At 35.9% G+C, this 16,817-nt stretch overlaps 1 pseudogene; it reads left to right on the top strand.

Moving 5' to 3' along the window:
• LOC131513098 (transmembrane protein 258-like) overlaps positions 1 to 16,817 on the top strand; it is a 264,845-nt pseudogene that overhangs the window by 40,991 nt on the left and 207,037 nt on the right.

Raw genomic sequence — 16,817 nt, 5'->3', positions numbered from 1 at the left:
TGATTCAGGCCTTCCATTTTCCCAGAGGTCAAGTCAGCCAACACCACAATGAGGCCGCCACCTTCCCACTTCCTTGCTTCTAACCCTGGCAATGGCAACTCCACACTTAAGTTGCAACTGACAGAAAATTCCAACTCAGCAGAGGGTCAGAAAAGAAAAAGGGGCCAAGAATTGTGGGTGAGATGGAAGGGGATATGTAAGCTCCTTCAAAGCTCAAAGGGCAGCCACACGCTTCAATAAAAACTTGGGGGGAAAACCACCCCATGTTTCTATTTTAAATGGCTTTTTAGTTTTTGTCTCAGTTGTTTTGAACTCTTCTTTCAAAGCATGGCTTGAGTAATCTTTCTTAGAATGTAATCGTTCTTACTTTTGGTTCCTGGATTATGTAAATTTATCATAAAGAGCTGTGGTTTTATGTATGTGATACAAATCAGAATCCACATTTCACTTGCCCCACTGTTTTCAGGAACTTGACTGTTGGCTAGAATAAGATTCTCAAAAAAGGATAGTATCTACAGAGATACATGTGATGGCCAATTTAGGACTTTATGCATAATTTTTTAGATAGAATTAAATACGTTTATTGTGAGGACACACTAGGAGATATATTTAGAAGTAAAATTTACATTTTGATTCAGCATTCCTGGACTTTATGTAACCTGCTTGTAAAAGGATCCTAAGATTGGTGAAGATCACTTGATATGTTGGCAATATTTTGCCTTTTCTTGAAATTTCTATATGTAGCTGTTTTATTTCAGAAGATGGAATTCAACCCTTGGTGTATAAAAATCCACCTAATGCAGGTCTTTACTTCTCATAACAGGGAAAAATTACCTATAGTCAGGGCATTCCATTTCATTACCCTATTACATGACCTCTAGGCTTCCAGAATTTGTTATCTTTAGATAATATGGTATTGACTTCTTATATTGCTCTTCATGTGCCAAGACAAGGGATGTTTTTTTTCCCTCTACATTAATGCAAAGCTTCTTCAAGATCCATGCACAAAAGTTACACTTCACACCTTTGAACTAAGGTGCCTGGGAGGGCTTTCAATTCCCAGTATAGACAACTGGCTGAGCTCTCAACTCCTCTGTTAGGAGGGCTTACATGTGAACTCTTCCATGAGGCCTTTCACTGCAAACTTCTAACTAGGTAGCCACTCATTTATTTGGTTCTCTCTGTAATGTGTTCATTTGTCAGTCATAGCCCCTAGAACATGTTATACACCCAAGATTGTGGTTGATATAAAATAAGCATTTAGTATTTCTTGACTGGCTGATGGGTGAACTGTCTGGATGGGTACTTGATCATGTGCTGTTTCTTCATCAGGCTGGCATGCTGGTCAATTCATTCCTCTGGGTTTTTGCTGATGCATTCCTTCTGAATGGTCAGTGCTCTGACTAGCTGAATAAGGTTAGAAGAAGAAGAGGACAGGAATAAATAGCCAACATTATTTAAGGGCCAGCTGAGCCAGGCACTGTTCTGAGCACTTTACATCTATTTGTTCATTTTACCTCACAACTACCCTGTGAAGCAGGTACTAGTATTACCCCCATTTGACAATATAATAAAACTAAGACTCTGAGAGATTAATGAACCTTCTATGATTTTAGAACTAGTGTGGAAATTGATTCAGTCCTGTGCATTTGACTGAAGACGTCAAGAATATCACCTTCTTCTGTCCTGTCGTACTTAAATAGTGAGTGCAAACTTATTTTTCAAAATCTTTATGGGGTTAAAAGATAAACCGAGGCATATTAAAAACTTTTCAAGAGTTTATTTGGGAAAAAAATTGATTTGAATCTGCCAAACTGGAAGTAATAGGAGCAGGAGAAAGACTTATATACCAACAGCCAGGGGAAAGACTTATATAGAGAAAGTACAGAAACAAAGAAAAGAAATTATTTGATTGGCTATAACTTAAAGCCTAGCTGGCTATTTGTGATTGGTGTCCCTCTTACGTTTCTGTTGTGTAACCTGGAAGTATTTACAGGCCTAGAGTTTGGTTTGCTTATACAGGTGCGACAGCATTAGATCAACCTCAGCCTAATGGCCTCTTTGTTCAATTAATTTAACAATTGCCAATTATTCCTCCATGGAGCATTTTTTGCCATCATAGAAATTTCAGTTTTTTCTCCTTTGGATAGAGTTAGATGAAATTATCACATTTATTTTATGGGACTATTTAAAATGTGTTTCTCCTACTCCTCGAGGTCTGGATGATACTTACCATCTTATTTCTAGTGCCTGCACATTTCCTGAGCCATAGCTGAATAAACAAATGTCCTTACTATAAAAATCTTTATAACACTTACATGTTTTACAGTTATTTATCTTATCATCTCTTAGCCTCTTTCCTAGCCTTGCCTCTAAAAATGTGTAAAATCATCAGTTGAACGAAGGGAAGAATAAATATGTGAAGGTGTGAATACATGCAGGTGACTGCAGGGTGAAAGGTTTGTTCCTAAATTGGATTTGTCAGGCTACCCAAAATTTATTTGCCCTTTTCTTGTTTGTCTGAAAAATTCCAACTCCAATTTGAAGACTTGAGGTATGCATCTTTCATCAGGACAACTCCCATCCCCCAATATTTACATCCAATATTTACACCTACTCTAGTCTGGCAGAGGGGATATGGCTCCTTGCTCTAGCCTCAATGCCCAGACCTTATCTCCATGATAGCACTTCCCACCTTGTGGTACCATTGTTTATTCAAAGGTCTGAGTCTCCCAGTAGACTTAAGACCTGAAGACCAGTGTCTTATTTAACTGTACATCTTTAGTGTGTAGCATATTTCTTAGCCTGCAGTCAACAGTCAATAGTTATTTATTGAATAAATCGGTTATTCTATATATCGGTAAATTGGGGACATCCTGAAAATTAATAGAGAGAAGGGAAAGTTAAAGCTATTCTTTTTTTTCCCCCTCAGTTTGTATAACTTGGGTAGGCAGATTGCCGCTGCAAGTAAACTCCTTCACTTTGAAAACAGTCACTTAGTGCTGTTTAAAAATATACAATAGGGGCACCTGGATGGCTCAATAAGTTAAGAATCCAACTTTGGCTCAGGTCATGATCTCACGGTTTGTGAGTTTGAGCCCCATATAAGGTATCAGCAGAGTCCACTTCAGATCCTCTGTCTCCCTCTTTCTGCCCTTCCCCTGCTTATGCTCGTTCTCTCTCTCTCAAAAATAAATTAACATTAAAAAAATAAAAAATAAGTAAGTAAGTAAATAAATATATAAATAAATACAAGAAAAATCACTTTAGGTCAATAACTGTAAATATGCAACCCAGGGCTTCCAAAACTTTCCATAATAAAAAGTAAAAATCAAACACTTACTTTTAAAAAATTAATCAATATTGGTCCATGGTAGAAGGGTTATAAGGATTTTTAATTTTTCATAATGGGTGATTTTATATATATATATATATTATATATTATATATTATATATATATATTCTCTATTTATATATATATAAATATATATATAATATATATATTATATTATATATATAAATATATAAATATTAATATATATATAATATAATATATATATATATATTCTCTATTTGCTATTCAGGATTGGTGGGGCAACATTCCTCCCCACATCTGCACCTATCAAGACACTACTATATGGTTAAAAAGGACTCCAAATTATTTTTATTTTTATTTATTTATTTTTGAAATTTTTTAAAAGTTTATTTATTTATTTTCAGAGAGAGAGAGAGAGAGAGAGAGAGCACAAGCTGGGGAGGGGCAAAGGGAGAGGGAGAGACAGAATCCCAAGCAGGCTCCACACCATCAGTGCTGAGCCCAAAACATGGCTTGAACCCACGAACTGTGAGATCATGACCTCAGCTGAGTTCAAGAGACCGACACTGAATGGACTAAACCACCCAGACACCCCTGTTTTTAAACAAATTAACATATGTTTCTGGGAGTTGAGTCTGTGTTTGCCTGTATTACCTTGAGATCAAATTCTGACAGAATATGGGACATTTCCCCCTTGCTTTAGTTTGACCTTATATTTCCTAGTCCTAAATTGAAATGTGTGTTATTTCCTGGGCAGGGAAATAGGTAAAAGTCGACAAGGGCAGTGCGTTTTAAGAAAGACTCCCCAATGTGTGAGTATTGTGTAAGTAAGCAAGTTTTTGGCTTGGATTATTTATTAATGCTTCCTAAAGTTGAGCAATTTCCCATAAAACTATGGAATAACTTATTTTATATATATATATATATATATATATATATATATATATATATATATATATATAATTCATTTTCTTCTTAAGTCTTTGTATTATTTTCATGCTTATTTCCAGTTGGTAGATGAAGACAGAGGGATAAATTCATATACAAGCAAGATTCTAGGCAAAGATTTTTTTAAATATAATTTATTGTAAACCTGGGTAACATATGGTGTGTAAAGTGCGCTCTTAGTTTTTGGGGTAGAGTCCCGTGGTTCATCGCTTACATACAACACCCAGTAGTCATCCCAACAAGTGCTCTCCTCAATGCCCATTACCCATTTTCCCCTCTCCCCCAATACCCCATCCATCCTCAGTTTGTTCTCTGTATTTAAGAATCTCTTATGGTTTGCCTCCTTCCCTCTCTGTTTGTAACTATTTTTTCCCCTTCCCTTACCCCATGGTCTTCTGTTAAGTTTACAAAGATTTTAATATTAGATTAAAAAAAAGATACATTGGGGTGCCTAGGTGTCTCACTTGGTTAAGCATCCGACTTCAGCTCAGGTCATGATCTCACAGTTCGTGGGATCAAGCCCCACAATGGGCTCTGTGCTGACAGCTCAGAACCTGGAACCTACTTTGGATTCTGTGTCTTCCTCTCTCTTTGCTCCTCTCCCACTCATGATCTGTCTGTTTCTCAAAAATAAATAAAAGTTAAAAAAATTTAAAAAAAGGATTCACTCAAACAGCTCATTTACTTTAGCACTATTTTTTGTTTAGGAAAAAAGATTCATAAAAGTTGAATACATTTTTAAAATTTAATGTTTTCAAAGATTTTATTTTTATTTTTTATTATTATTTTCTTAAGTAGGCTCCACACCCAGTACGGAGCTCAGCATGGGACTTGAACTCACAACCCTGAGATCAAGACCAGAGCTGAGATCAAGAGCTCAACCAACTGAGCCTCCCTAGCACATCTAGTGTTTTATTTTTAAGAGTATTAATTTTACACAGGCTACATGAATGTATAAGTAGCTTTTAACATATTCTGGGGGCATATTTATACGTATGTAAATGTATGTATATGTTTTTAGAATCTACAGAGCTCTGAAATTAGTTTTGAAATGTATAGGGAAAACAGGATTTGTTACATGTGCTCCTTCTTAAGTCTCTGAATAGCTATGTATGCTGTATTTTATTGTACAAAATGATTGGATGTTATACAGAATTATTTTCCAGCTGGTGTCATGAGGGACAATTTTTTTGCAAAGAATTCTTTTACTATTTTAGAGTGTCTTTTTAAAACAATGACAATTTTAATATAAAATTAATATCCATAGACTTTTAAGAACACAGCAAGTATTACAAAAATAATTTGCGAGACCTGATTTAGAATATATTGACTAAAATAAAATTTATTCATATTAATTAGGTCATAACTGCTTTTGAACATCATGAAACATATGAATGACTTTATTCCAAGTGAAGATCATTCAGTAGACTCAAACTATAGTGCTTTCCAAAGGAATTTCCTTTTAATGGCTTGCAGATGGTGTTGTGTTCAATGCCAGTGAAAAAAATGAATTCAGCTTTAAGACATAAAAGTTTACATGAAATTAATCCCCTGCGTGGATTAAGTATTTCCACTATCATGGAAAGAAATTTGGAAAAGAGTAATAACAGATATTTTAAAAATGTATTACTGAAAATGTTTGCTAAATATTTTAATGATATTCCTAAAACAATCCCTTAAATTGAAAGCCCCCAAAATAAGTAATTTTCTTTCAGAGAGAGGAAGTCTTTTTAGGGATAGAGGAATCAAATCTTAACATTTCAATATACCATATTTCTTTTTTTCAATCAGCATTTTAAAATGCTAAATATAATATATGAAAAACAAAGTTTCTAAAAAATAAACATTCCTTTTAAAAGCAAAATGTATCTGTAACCTGTTTCAAATGTGTAAACCAGTTCCTCACAAAAGTGGTCCTATAAGTATAAACATCACCACCGGCTTGAGGATTCTTATTAAAATGATGGGGGGTGGAACTGGGGGATATATGGCCTAAGGTGTCTTGTCATGGGAACACAACACAGTGTTCCCGGTTTCCCAGCCCAGTTTCACAGTGGCTGAAAGACCATCTAGGATCTTACTCTCCTTGAGTCTCCCCACTAAGCCCCAAATAGCCATGTAGTGAGGGTAAAGGAAGCTAACTGTAAGCTGCTACTAAAAGAACTGAATTTCATGGCTTAAACTGAGCTTGTTAAGAATAGATTCTCAACTCTTAACTTTTAAAATCGGCTTTAGAAAATGAAGATGCCTAGACCCCATCCCAGCTCTTATATTAGAATGTGACTTGGTCCCACCCCTCTGGAACCTTACCTCCAGTACTCACCCAATGTGTTCAGTGCTCTGAATTTTAGGTGAGCTGAAGTTTCAGCTCTTCCTGGGTATCAGCCTGACTCTTGCTTCTAGGCCTCAGCACATAATGTCATTTCTGTCTCAAATACTCTTCACTGCCTCCTCTCCTCTCCTTGTGCCTCTTTCATCACCTTGGTCAACCAGGACTCTTTCTGCAGGCAAGGTGCCTGGATATGTGCTTCCATAGAACTTGGCCTTTCCCCTCTCAAACAAATGCCTCTTTATTTGTTTATCTTCCCTGCTGGATTGTGAGTTTCCTGAGGTTAGGAAGCATGCTTCTTCGCTCACTGCTCTATTTCAGTGTCTAGCACACTTTTGTGCCCTCAAGAAATGTTTACTGAAAGATCTATTCTTTTTTTTATTTCCTAAGGGTGCTAGAATTCTGATAAACCATTCAGAAGTAGTAGCATCCCAATATTAGCATTTCTTTAGTCATCTATCAAGTCTTTTTTCCCCCCACAAAATGAGGACCTCTGGATAAAGTCTTGGAGATCTGCATTTTTTTTTCCTTTTAAAGGGGCTGAGCATACTCATTATACCAAGTTGCCCTATGCATTTTAAGCATGCTATTAGCTTTAGAATTAAGACATAATCTAAAGGAAGTGCCAGGAACCAGTCCAAAATCCAAACAGGAAGTAAAGAAAGCAGTTGAGAGGGAAACTAATAGTCATCTGGACTCCTCTCTATCTCAAACATCCTTTCCTTACACCCATCCCAACTATGGGGTCAGTTCTGCCCCAACATCTGGGAGCAGTTCTAACTTCAATACAGTGGAGTTTAAGTATTTTTAACTGAATACTCGAGGACACGCACAGGTGAATCTACTTTCCTCTGGTTTTACTCTCATCTTTTGTTTCATTTCTAGAAAATTCAGTGCCTGTCTTGTTAGGAGATCACTTCCTCCACTTATACTGCACTTGGGGAAACTGAGTGCAGAATAGCACATCAGTAGTTTCTCATGACCCATGGGGGGCTTACTAGTTTGACCCTAAGTGGTCGTTCCTGTTCATGTTCAAACAATCAACAGCACACCCAACCCTTGAGAAATGTGAGCACATACTACTCACCCTCCTTCTCCAAACTCTCCCTCAGAAATAAAACATACCCCTGGGTAGCTCTTTCTCCCTCATCACTTTCGCCAGATGTCGATTGCCGAATTCCTCAGTTCTTTTATTACCAACAATCATTCCAGAAGATGTGTTGTTACTCTCTCTCCAGAACATGAAGTACTCATATCTATTTTGCTCATGACATCTACTTCATTTGCACGTGGTCCAAGATGAAAACTATAAGCGGTAGACTTGTACATATTGGCATTTCAGTCCTATGATTCCCGATGTTCTCCCTAAAGTTAGGAGGTGATTCAATTTGCAGTGATTTCTGTGCACGTAATTATTATTGTGTAACACAATATTTTAAGAGTACATTAACTCGTGCCTTATGAGATGATGTATGGCATAGCTATACAAATAGCAGCAGCTTGGATGATCTAGAGTTCAAAAAAGAATGGAAGAATGGTATTATCCTTCAATCATGACTGTGTCTGAGATCCATATGCCAAGTCTTGTCAGGCTCATGCCTGTGGGTGCCTGCGTTCTGTGTCATATTTACTCTCTGTATACCAGATAACAGAAAAACAAACAAACAAACGTGAAGTTCAGAGTGCAGATCTCTTTCAGAAAAAACACGTAATGTGTATAGTAAAATTGCTTAGGCTAAGAAAAAGATTGTGCCAGTTTATAATAAAAATGAGGCTTTAACTAGTTTATAAGTGGAATATTTAAAAAATCCTCTTTGGCTTTTGTGACCTTCAAAAATAGCCCTGATTATCAAAGCAGAAATAAATCAGATGTGTGAATCAGATTTTCCCCTACAACTAAACACTCGCGACATCGCGTTAAAATAAATTCCATAGGATTTATGGGTAAATGAGACTCCAGTGCCAGCAGTGTTGCCTGTCTGATCAACTTCTAAAAGGCAAATTTTTTTGGCAATAGACTCTTCCTTGCCATAATGCAGATTACATTTTTAATTTTGCAAATGTCTATTGATTGACCATTGTGTCCTTGACATTGTATTAGGTACCAGGCACTCAGCGATTAAGCCTGCCTATGGAGGAATTACAAGTGTTTTACTTGCAGTCAACCGATGTTCTCCCTTAACTCTGATCGTTGTCTGAAACTAAATCTGGGTTAGGAGGAACAGAAAAGAAAAATAAATGAGAAAAGCATTTTTCATGAAGAACTATTCTGCAAAGAATACCTTATTTTTTTCTTTTCTCTCTTTGTCCCAAATCTAATCTTTTTATCTGACGTTGACATTTATTCTTTGCCAAATGTTTAGTCTTTGCTATTGATTTATTCTTTGCCAAATGTTACTATTTTGTTGACATCCTCTATCATTTATTTACCCCGTATTTTATTTACTGTAATCTATGTATGCACGGAGCAAGATAGATTGGGGAGTGAGACTCTCAGAGTATGGTTTTAGACCTCTTAAGAAAAATTTCCTTTAGTTCTCTCCTCTGCTCACTGCTCTGAAGATCGAGTCAGTATTGTGAGGCAGATGCGAATTAGGTAAACCCATTTCTGCAGGCCTATTAGATTTTTATGATTAATATATATATTATTATATATATATATATATATATAAGCTGTAGCTAGTATCTTACAAAGTTTTCTTACTCTGAATATACTAAAAATGATTGTCGTAGTTGGAAGAAGGAACTACAAGGTCAAAGTGTTAGGACAAACATTTGTCAGTTGATAGCCAAATTGGAAAAACATTCTCTATAAGAGATTATAATGAAATTCACTTTATATGTCTATTATCAATACTAATATTTTTATGTGTGAAAAGAGATTCATTATTTCAACTTTTTAATTATGAGAACTCAACTTTTTCCACTTCATATGAAGAATCCAGGCTCCATAGATGTTTTGCAAGATTACTTTTCTTTAAATAAACATGTATATGTATATATGTGTATATATATATATATATGTAATATATATATATATATATATATATATATATATATATATACACACACACACACACACACACACAGATGAATAGCTTTTTAAATATGAGTGTACGGGGACAACTAATGAATCTCTTTATTTCTTAATTGTTCTTTCCTCCTGTGGACTTTGGACAGTGCTTTTTTATTTTAGGTAACAGGTAATTCAGTTAAATGAATTGGTTATTTTCAGCAAACAGATCCTTCTTGGCCTCCCACTGGGTCTGAGGCACTGAGTCAGGAGTTGGAATTAATCACCAGGTCAGGGAAAATTCCAAACAATCATTAGTGTCTGGAATCATATGAGACATTTCCTCATGATAACATCATAAGATTGAGAAGGAAAAATTGCCTTCCTGAATTACAAACTGCAGAATTGAGAAGGTAGCATCAATTACAAATTTATCCACTTATTAGGGAATTTAAAACTTTATCATTTTGTAGAGAAAGAGCCCATATTGTTATTCTATGTGCCATTTATACAGCTTTAAAAACCCCCAAAGATTTACTGACAAAGATGCTAAACTTCTGCTTTTAGAAATTACCTAACAGTGCCAGAGACAAATTTCTGTTTGAGTATAAAGCCATTATTTCCAATAAGTCAATTTATTGGGGGTAAAGATTTCAACCATCAACTTTCTCTGTGATGATTTTACATTTTTTATTATGTTATGAGATTATGCCGTAGCCTATGCCAGAAGCCTGTTGCTGTGAGCTAGAAAGATGAGAATTTAATGAGGTATAAAACATATACACAAATTGCAACGTCAATGATGATGTCTTAATAGCTTAAGAGGCTTGCATAACTGCATTATAAACTGGAACATAAAAAGATACAGCATGTTGACATCAAGCTTGTAAATCAGCAACCCAAAGGCCTAAGAGCTTCACAATCTAGAGCAGAGGCAATTTGCTTCAGTATTCTTAACAACAACAAAAAGCAGAGTGCACAACATCCATAGAGAACTGTTTTCTTATTCCAAAAGTAAGAAATCCTGCCATTTGCAACAATGTGGATGGAAGTGGAGGGGATTATGCTAAGTGAAATAAATCAATCAGAGGAAGACAGATATCATATGTTTTCACTCATTTGTGGAACTTGAGAAACTTAACAGAAGACCATGGGGAGGGGAAAGAATAGTTTCAGAGAGGGAGGCAAACCATAAGAGATTAAATACAGAGAACGATTGAGGGTTGATGGGAGTGCAGGGGAGAGGGGAAAATAGATGATGGGCATTGAGGAGGGCACTTACTGGGATGAACACTGGTGTTGTATGTAAACGATGAATCACGGGAATCCACCCCCCAAGCCAAGAGCACACTGTATACACTGTATGTTAGCTAACTTCACAATAAGTTATATAACAAAAATAAATAAATAAAAATAAAAGTAGGCTGGATTTACTTCTTTGTTAAAATAAAACAACCTAAGTCTTAGAGAAAGAGCGAAGTTAATTTTTTAAAATCATTTTTCCCCTGTAAATCAGATGACAGAATAAGAAGCCATTTCATTTTTGTTACAACTAAAAGCCGAAGCAAAGGAATGGGAAAGACAGAATGGGTGTGGAAAAGAAAGGTGATCCTTTTCATGTGTTGGGATCACCACCAATCTAGTCTCTGCTTCCTCAGTTTATTAAAGAGATCTCTGAAAAGTAACCCAGACAGATTCATTTGTTTTACAACTCAAAGATTTCCTGAGAATATCTTCCTAAACCTTTAGTTCTGGAAGTCAGTTCTATTTGCTGTCATGCCATGCTTTCCTTACTTCCCTAGGTTTAAAACCAGCAGCTACAGCAGCAGCAGCAACTTGCTGAACATCACGGACAACCTCTGATAACGTCAGGGCCCCACAGCCGTGTCAGAGAGCTTTCAATATTTCTAGATTTTTTATTCCTGAATTGGGAAAAAAGTCTGTTGGATTATGAGGGATACCAACTTGGTTATATTTTATTAATATATTTAGGAGAACGATAACAAGTGAAGGAGCAGTATATCGGAGAGATAAAGATCCAGCTTTCTTTTTTAAATTGGCCAGACCTCATAGGTTCGATTTCCAGATCTGCTAATAATTTAATAAATGTGTGATCTTGGGTAAATTCCTTATTTTCACTATATTTCTATCTCCACGCCTGTAAAATGGGAATTACAATGATGATAATAATAATAATAACTACCTTGAGGTTGCCTTTTTAGTTAGAACAAAACCCGGTGCACAGTAACACTCTATATAGAATTAAATGTTGGACAGCTCAGTCCTTTTCTTCAAGACTTTCCCTAATTAATCAGGGACACTGGCATGCCTCTGTTGCTGTTTCATATAGATTCAAAACATCTTTATAATTATTTTTGAAGCTTGACACTTTCATACAGATTAAGGAAAATCTAGAGAAAAACTTGCTTTGAAGGCAAAATGTTAATATCTAAGTTAATAGTATTCCTCTTAGAATGTGTTTTCTGTTGAAAACTTTTCCTTTTGTTAAAAGGAAAGCACATTCACATTCTCAGCATTTACAGCTAGGTGAAAAACTGAAAAACATTTGACTGTCAAAAGTTTTATTACATGTCAAAACTTGAATTTTTATTAGAATATGATGGAAAAAATTTCAAGTTGATTTTTTCTCACTTAAACAAATAGGCAGAAATTTTGTATTTTAATTAGCTTTGGAAGTTGTCACTGTCTTTAATTACTTGAAAAAAACCAGATTTTTCTATATATGAAAATAGAACTAAATAGTGTGTAATTTAAAAATCCAAATATGCATCCCAGTATTTTCCAAAGTTGTCTGATTTAAGCATCACTCAGGGTCCTTCTTGATAATGCAGATTCCCAGGGTTCATTCCAGAGCTATCAAATCAGAAGCTCCAGGAGAGTTTGTAATAATGTGCTAGGTGATTCCTCTGATCAGATAAGTATGTAAAGAACTAACTTAAACAAATGTTTCTCTGAATTAAACATGTCTTTGAGATATTTAATCATTAAAAGACAACATGGACTTTCTAAGAGAGAGGCTTCTATTGATAAAAATAGCACAAGTTTGAAGGGCAATAAAGTTTATATTTTATCAACAAAACTAATTTATTACCTTAATTCCTTTTAACCACCTCACACTATTCACACGAGTTATATTTAAATTTGTAATTTCCTCAGAATCACAAAATGTTTTGACTCTCTGACAGTCAAAACTAAGAAGTGCAGATCATACCTAAGGAGCTTTGTAAGTGCAGTTCTACTGTTGCTGGTTTAATTTGTGAAGGGATTTTAAATATTGATTTTTTTTTTCTTTAACAAATGACTTAAACTATCTGCATGTTGGTGCCTGCCAAGGTATTGTGTGAAATTTTACCAGCTGGGAATTATTCCCTCATTCTCTGGTGTGATTAACACTTCCAGCTGTAGAATAATTAAAATGTCAATCAGTTCTGAAACAGAGCAAAACAGTTTCTCATTTGATCCGTCAGTTGGAAGGCTAAATGGGGAACACTTCAGGTGTGTAGCCCTCATCACAACCAGAGTTCACATCCCCCCCTCCGTTCCCCCCCCCCAACCTCCCCCTCTTCTGCCTTTGAGTGCACACACACTCTGGAGGCGGAGGGCACGTTCTGCGCAAGTGTGGTTCTTCCATATGCCATCGATTTTTGAAAATGTGTTTTGTTGATTATCCTTAAGGAATTGGAGGAAAAGGAGGTCAGAAGTTTAAGTGATTGTTGGATATATGTGTTTTCTGCATGGTACATGGTTCTCAGACCATGTTAACCTACATTCCATTAACTTTTCCCCTGCTTTCTTGAGATATAATTGACATATAACCTTGCATAAATTTAAGGTATACAACATGTTGATCTGATACACTTCTGTATCACAAAATGATTACCAATAATAGCCTTGGCCAGTACCTTCACCACCTCACATAATTGCCATTGTGTATGTGTGTGTGTGTATGTGTGTGTGTGTGTGTTCAGAACATTCAAGAGCTACTCTTTTGGCAACTTGCAAGTATATAATACAGTATTACTAACCATAATCACCATACTGTACATTAGATTCCCAGAATTTAATCATCTTATAACTGGAAGTTTGTTTAGTTTTGAAACTTCTTCCTTTCTGACCTGTGGGCATTGACCTGATGTATGCCTCCCATATATAATCTTCCATAATGATCAGGCTTCTAGGTCTAGGAGAAAAAATCCACACCATGCCGTATGCAAGGCATGTTGTTGAATGATTAATGCTACATAACGTTCTAGAGTCTTTTGTCTTGTGCCAATATGGCGGCTGGAAAATGCAGGGTGAAACAGAAATTTAGATTCATGCATCTCTAAATGTTCCAGCCCCATCTCTGCTTCTTAGATATTCTTTTATAGGTCTCGATGCCTGGAGTCAGCAGTGGCTGTGTGGCTTTTATGTTTTCCTGTTAGAGTTCTTTTTAACTTAATTAAGGCTTTAATAGGAGTTTTATTTCCCTTAGAGGGTTATTGTGAAGTTTAAAGTGGCCTCAGACACAAGTACCCAAAATACCTGTTCCATCAAATATCTTTCTGAACTTCCAATTTTACTCAGAGGAATATTGCTAATCAGGTATGTGAACTGTTTTGGATGAATCTGATATTCTAGGTAACAGTCTGTCTGACTTCTATAGTGATTATTTTGGTGTTTTTTAAAAGCCTTTTAAGAGGTGGTAGCAAAATGTGAGTTTCTGAAAAGGGTGCCAAATTGGTGGAAGCTAAAAAAGTTGGGTTTCTGAGAAAGGTCCTCTCATCTGAAGGAACCCTGAGGATCTCGTAAGCTAGTGCCTACTTTGCTGACAGACTGAAGCCCAGGTAACATGGTAATGCTCCTGTGGTTTATATTTTCACATACACCATTTGTAGCACATTTGCTAGAGCACATTTATAGACTTAACTCTTTAAAGCTCCTTTCTTACCATTTTTCTCCTTCTAAAATAGTTGTGCACACATGTGTTTTTTGAATTTTTGTTACTGCTAAAAAATTTACGTTTTTTACTATTTTTTTCCTCTTTCTTCAACACCAAACATCTTTGTTCCAAAAGAGGAGTTAAGACAGCTGTAATCTTGGTTTACTTTCATGGGCAAAAGAATTATTTTACTGATTTCTTGAGTCATTATTCTTATACATTAAAGGTAATCTTTTCCTCTGATGACCATGCTTTTATTGTGTGGCTAAGATTATATCAACAAGGGCTAGTCCACTGATCTCTTAAGATTCACACTTGAAAAGGAAATTTGGGATCCAATAAGGGAGGTGAGACTACAGTTCAACTAAAGAAATTGCCTTTTAAAAAGGACAGTGAAATTCCTTCAAGTACAAGGTGTGCACTTTGAGCTGTTAAAAACTGTAGTTATTGTTGGAATTTTACTCTGGGTAGCAGATATTTTAATGTTGATGAGTCCCGAGTGCAATACTCTTGGCTATTTTTGAAGACTGTAGTGCGTTAGAAAGCAAAAAAATATAAAGTTACCCCAAAAATGTCAACATTGCATCTGAATGGGTTCAGAGCAAAATCAGTCCATGCCCTGATGCCTTGTGCTTTCTCTGAGAATACAATAACTACAAATGATGCCAGAGGGAAAAGGGAAAGGGCTTCTGTTGACTTCAAATAAAGGCGATATCTGACAAAAGGGAAGCAAATGGTACCTGGATATGCTATTAACAAAAGCCTTGTATATCTACAGCTGCACTCTATGAGCACTTTGGAAATTAAAGAATTGCCAGCTTTTCCACTTTGGGACAAAAAACATTTGTGCTAAACAGCCGGTAAGTAAGTGCAGTAAACATATTTTTACAGTGAATAGAATTGTTTTATATTTTGGGGACTGATTGTGAATTTCTACTGCTTCTTGATTAGCAAACATTTGGCAGTTCTCGAGTCTTTAGACATTAAAATGCCAAAACAGATTTTTATTCTCAGACTGAGCTCCTATATTTTTTTTCATCCCTCTAACAATTATCCTCAAAACATTTGAAAGCACTAAAATAAAACGTGTTCTGAAAACACATTAGGAAACGTTTTACCTGTGTGACTTTAATAAGCATGTAAATAAAAAAGTACTGGGTTGCTGTTGAACTTCCTTAGGGCAGAGATGAGAACACAGTACATGTGTAATGGCTGTTTAAACTGTTGGTGGGCACTTCCTAAGGTCTTGCCTTGGGACAACCAAGGGTTTTACTGCTGTACAAGAAGGCTAGTAAAAACAGATGTTTGTGCAAAGCTTCTTGGGTTTCTCTTTTAGTAGTGAGATTCCTGCTCATTTTTTGAAACCAAGAAATTTCTAAGAGATTTGTAAGTTTTCAACAATGACTTTTACTCACTTTGATTTTTAAGGGTCATGTCCTTATGAAATCTTTTGTTATTATATTGTAATTACCTCCTTTGGAAGATTTTCTTTTATTTTTTTTATTTATTTAAAAAAAATTTTTTTAACGTTTATTTATTTTTGAGACAGAGAGAGAGAGAGAGAGAGAGCATGAACGGGGGAGGGGCAGAGAGAGAGGGAGACACAGAATCAGAAGCAGGCTCCAGGCTCTGAGCCATCAGCCCAGAGCCCGTCGCGGGGCTCAAACTCACGGACTGCGAGATCGTGACCTGAGCTGAAGTCAGACGCCTAACCGACTGAGCCACCCAGGCGCCCCAAGGAAGATTTTCTTTTAAATGATGATTTTGAGTATCTTACATTTTTACCTTAACAATGCCTTTAAGATCAGGAGATTGACTATATTTGTTTTGCATCCATACTGTCAATATTATTTTTCATTATAGTTAGATTAGCTAATTAAATAGAAGGCAGCTTTTTAATTATCAGCTTTTACAAAATTTGAAAATGCAAAGAAAACTTGTGAGTGAAATAGTTTAATTTTGCAGTGGCTTACATCTTGGTTGCAATGCAGGATTTTGCAAATCTGTGATTGTATGAGTGTGTTGTAGATGTATTTGTGCATGTGTGTATGTGTGTGTGTACAAGGGGGAGTCATGGCTTTATCTTTATAGCTAAACATTTTAATTATAACATGATGGTGGGTGGTGTATTCGTTTGCCCTGGAACAAATTGTCACAAAGCGGCTTAAGACAACACACTTTTATCGTCTTTCAGTTCTGGAGGTGAGCAATCTGAAATGGGTTTCACTGGGGTTAAAATCAGAGTGTCAGCAGGATTACCTCTTCTGGA

This window comes from Neofelis nebulosa, chromosome 5 (assembly GCF_028018385.1).
Source record: "Neofelis nebulosa isolate mNeoNeb1 chromosome 5, mNeoNeb1.pri, whole genome shotgun sequence".
NCBI classification, from domain to species: Eukaryota; Metazoa; Chordata; class Mammalia; order Carnivora; family Felidae; genus Neofelis; species Neofelis nebulosa.
The sequence above is the reverse complement of the archived record's forward strand: the minus strand, read 5'-3'. Positions and strand labels throughout refer to the sequence as shown.